This window comes from Monopterus albus, unplaced genomic scaffold, assembly GCF_001952655.1.
Source record: "Monopterus albus unplaced genomic scaffold, M_albus_1.0 scaffold22.1, whole genome shotgun sequence".
NCBI lineage: Eukaryota > Metazoa > Chordata > Actinopteri > Synbranchiformes > Synbranchidae > Monopterus > Monopterus albus.
This window is the reverse complement of record NW_018127902.1, coordinates 1250909-1255353: the sequence shown is the minus strand read 5'-3', so window position 1 is coordinate 1255353 and position 4445 is coordinate 1250909. Positions and strand designations below refer to the sequence as shown.

The following is a 4445-nucleotide window of genomic DNA, read 5'->3' as shown; positions in this document are numbered from 1 at the left end:
GACAGTATTGGAGTGGATTCAGTCAGATTCCTGTCGCTATAAGGTGTTTGTCGGCACTTGAGTCGCCGAAATTCAAGAATTGACAGACCACAAAAACTGGAGATATGTCAATACTCAGGACAATCCAGCAGATGACATAACAAGAGGGAAATCTCTTCTCAGTCTGCCCGCACCAAGTCGTTGGAGTCAGGGGCCTGCATTCTTGAAACAGAGCTCAAGACACTGGCCTAGAGCACCTGAAGTCACACTATCGGAAGGAGTGTCAGAACTCAAGAAGGTAGCTTGCTATCACCTGCAAGTTAAACTCTCTACATCACTCCCTGATGTCACCAAATTCGATACCTGGCAGCAATTAGTGGAAGCGACTAGGTCAGTTCGTCAAGGAGTAGCCCCAACCGACACAGAGTCTATGACTAACAGAGAAGCAGAAGCTATTCTGATCAGAACATGCCAGGCCCAGAGCTTTCCAGAAGAGATATCAGCCCTCAAGGCGAAGAAACCCATCCCTGCACAGAGCAGGTTGAGCAGTCTGGCTCCAGAATGGGATTCGTTCACCAACATGTTGAGAGTTGGGGGACGATTAAGAAGACTTGCAGGTGCAGATGAACAACAGATCCATCCTATAGTTTTGGATCCACAACACCCTATAACGAAGCTTATCATTAAAGACTTTGATCAACGTTTGCTGCACCCGGGGGCAGAGAGAGTTTATGCTGAAATACGGAGACAGTATTGGATCCTGAAGGGCCGTCAGGCAATCAAGCATCATCAACATAGCTGTCTCCTTTGCCAGAAATGGAGAGCTCAGCCAAAGGTTCCTATAATGGCCGATTTACCACCAGAACGCCTTTGTCTGCTCTGTCCAGCATTCTATTCGACAGGCGTTGATTGCTTCAGCCCCTATCTGGTCAAAGTAGGAAGGCGGAATGAGAAACGTTGGGGTGTAATATTTAAATGTCTCACCACACGAGCGGTGCATGTTGAACTCCTTAACTCTATGGATGTTGATGCCTTCCTGCTCGGACTCCGCCGGCTCATAGCCAGACGAGGCAAACCTAAGGAGATGCTCTCAGACTGCGGTTCCAACTTTCGAGGTGCAGAAAGGGAATTAAGGGAGGCTTTCACCAGTATGGAGCCTGACCTTCAGGCACAGCTTGCAACCTATCAGATCACCTTTAAGTTTAATCCACAACTGAGGTGTAAAAGATGGACTGTTTATACCGTATGGCGTCAGTGCATTTATAATAATAAATAAAAGCCAGAACATTTGTATCTTTAAGTGTCAGGAAGCATCATTCATAAATGTACAGATTTTGTTTGTTTGTTTGTTTTTATTGAATTACCTCTGACTTCACATGCCCTGCTGTAGCTATACACGGACATACAGAAAGCTAAGTGGAACATGCACATGACAGAGAACAGGCAGGTCACACAGTGGTATAGGTTCACATCATAGCATTCTGCCTGTTACGCTTTCAAGCACATGACTAGTGAGCTTGTTCAAGTGTACTGTATACAGTATATATGTGCATGTGTGAATGTCAGTATGTATATTTGTGTGTCAGACACTGCAGGAGGGCTACAAGTGTGATAAATGGAGATGAAATGATAAGGAAATCAAAAAACTGTGAGAGAGAAGAAAAGAGCAGCTGTATTGAGATCAATGCTAACACAGCATGCATGCAAGCAAGGGTTACATGCTAAAAGCTAGCATGCTAACTGTATAAGTCAGTTTGAACATGTTAAAAAAGTGAAGCCTGCCCAACACCAAACAGCAGACAGACAGTGAATGACTGGCCAGGAGAGCACAGTAGAGAATTTAGTAGCTAGTGTGAAGACTAGTTCAATCAGTTGGTCAGGACAAAAACAAAGCTAGCAGAGTGGGCATTACAATAATATTACAAGTGGATTCCTGTGTTGTTTGTGTCATTCACGAGAATTCATATATGCAAGCTCGTGCCAATCCAATACATGTTCCTGATGCCAGTTTTACACTATTCCAGTAGTGACTGATAGTTGGCAGCAGTAATGCCCAAAAAAGGAAAGCAATGTGCCAACAAGGGCAGGGATTATCATGTAGAAATTACAGGAATGTTACGTTATTAATGCTCTTTCCCACTCTTTCTCTCTTGCAGGATCGGCGACGCAGCTGATCTGCATCATCTGATTGTCCACTCCCTGGGTGTAGGGCACGGCTGAAGCTCATCCCCGCTGATCAAACCGTCCCTATATAAAGTGCTGGAAGACGCTCCTTCGTCGCCAGATCATTGATGTTGATGATGATAATGTTAATGGTGACATTGACGGTGAGATCAAGATTTTATGTTGGATGCGGTCACACAAGTTGGCTATCTTCTCCACTCTGCTTACCTGACGGCGATCACTACTCTGCTTACTTCAGGCAATTGCTACTCGGCTCACCTGCCCTGTCCTCTGGTTCCTGTGTCCCTCCTGTCATCTCACCTGCTGTCGGCTCACCTGCACTGTCCATCCTGGTCCTCTGATCCTCCTGGTTACTGCTACTTGCCTGCCCGACCTGGTCTTCTCAGCCTCCACTGCTCAACCCTGGGTTGGACCACGCTAACCCCATTGACTGTGTTTTATTTCTACCACTTTTTTCTGTAATAAAGACTCTTTGTGTACTAGCAGCAAGTTTGCACCCAGAGTCCTCCCTCTCTCTCTCACCTCCGGGTGAGGGACACCCAACCTTAACAAGAAAAAGACAACTAGCAAACAAACACAAATGTAAACAACCCATGATTTAAAATGCTGGAAAACTGGGCTCTACAAATATTTTTGGAGAAGAAATGCAATGCAGCTTTAATTATCACCAAGTGTGTAATATGTATATTCTGATACTAAGACATACTGTATATTGGAGTATGCATGATGTATAAAAACTGCTTCAAACAAATTTAAAAATGCTACACTAATATATCTTCTGCCATTACAACAAAGATAACTCATTCAGTATCACCTCCACAGTGTCATCACCTTGCCCAAGCACTGTTCTGAGTTGTTCTTCTCTATTTGTTTGAGTAATGTTAGGTTATTTCTTAGTTAGATATTCAGAAATTTGTTGTCTAGGAATGTTTAGTGCAGACAGGTTGACTAGCTCAGGCTGTTAACTGTTCAGCCTACAGTGCAGACTGCAGGCACGTCAAGGTTACAGGAAAAGAGCTGTTAGGGTCAACTGTAATGCTAGTCTTAATATTTGTCTTAATGTGTAAGGTTATGTCCAATTGTTTTAGATACACACCACGAAAACAACAGTCACGCACCTTGACTTTTCCTCATGTTTTGGCTAACGTTATAAACGATAGAGCAGCTGCAAAGCTTGCTTATCGGGTGGCGTCACGGTTTGACGCCCCTTGTAGCATGGGCTAGCCCAAAAATGAATAATATTATATAGGTTGTTGGGTCCAGACGGTTTCAGCTTTCTGCTGCCTGCGCGCAGGTAGAGGGGTGAGAGAGCTCTGGACGTGTAATGTGAATTTTACCTGTGATCCTCTGAATAAACCAGCACGGTTATTTTTTATAAAATCTAAAGCAGTCTCCTTCGTCTCATTGAGAGTTCCTGGTTTGAAAGAACCGGAAGAAGCTACAGAGAAATAATAGCTTATAGTAAGCTTGTTCCTATTAGAAAGGGCCATTATTTCATGCTTTGTTTTGAAGAGACCTCCATGATGGCCACTTTATCTTGCCACCATAAAGAGCAGGAGCTTGCAGGGACAGCCAAGCTTTCAAGTTCAACATCCCTCACTTCGTGTATAAGGCATGGCTTGAAGGCACAGCTTTCAGCTTAACTCAAAGCCCAAATGCTCTATGGTCAAGACAAAGCAATAGATCAGGACCCTTGGAACCTTTGATGGACTGCTGTTTCCTGCCTCTACGGTAAACCGTACTCATTTCCCCTGTTTTCTGTATTTGCACTGCGTTGTGCTTGCTTCCAGATTGTTTAGGAATTAAACTCACTATTTTCTAGGTTCATTTGAATTTTTGAGTAACAACATACGCTTGCACCACTTAAAGCACTTGTTTTGCAGAAGTTCTTGCTAACTACCAAATTTAACTTGCTACTTTAGGTCGGCTAGTTTAGAAGCTAGCTACGCTAGTAGCTTAATCGAGAGCAATGGCTTCCCCCTCTTCCTCTCCTCCTTTCTCTTGCTTGGAATGTCGCATGTTCAGTTATTCCTCTGCCTCCTTTAGTGATAATGGTACTTGTAATAAATGTCAGATGCTAGCAGCATTGGAGGCGAGGCTCACAGACTTAGAAGCGCGGCTCCACACCATGGAGAATAGGCCAGCTAGATATGTCCATTTAGCCGGTGTGGAGCATGCTAGATGTAGCTTAGCCCAAGCTAGCCGCCCCCCACAGCTGCCCGAGCAGCCGGGATCTCAGACAGGTGGCTGGGTGACAGTTCGCAAGAGTCGTAGCTCCAAAC

At 44.5% G+C, this 4445-nt stretch overlaps 1 protein-coding gene and 1 long non-coding RNA gene across 2 annotated transcripts in view; one reads left to right on the top strand and one right to left on the bottom strand.

The window, feature by feature from the left end:
- Positions 1–4445, bottom strand: part of neurl1aa (neuralized E3 ubiquitin protein ligase 1Aa) — a 77760-nt gene that overhangs the window by 14977 nt on the left and 58338 nt on the right. The window lies entirely within an intron of this gene.
- LOC109956796 (uncharacterized) overlaps positions 3629–4445 on the top strand; it is a 17496-nt gene continuing 16679 nt past the window's right edge. The window contains exon 1 of the long non-coding RNA XR_002274467.1: positions 3629–3894. This is a non-coding gene — a long non-coding RNA (uncharacterized LOC109956796). The remainder of the gene's footprint in view (positions 3895–4445) is intronic.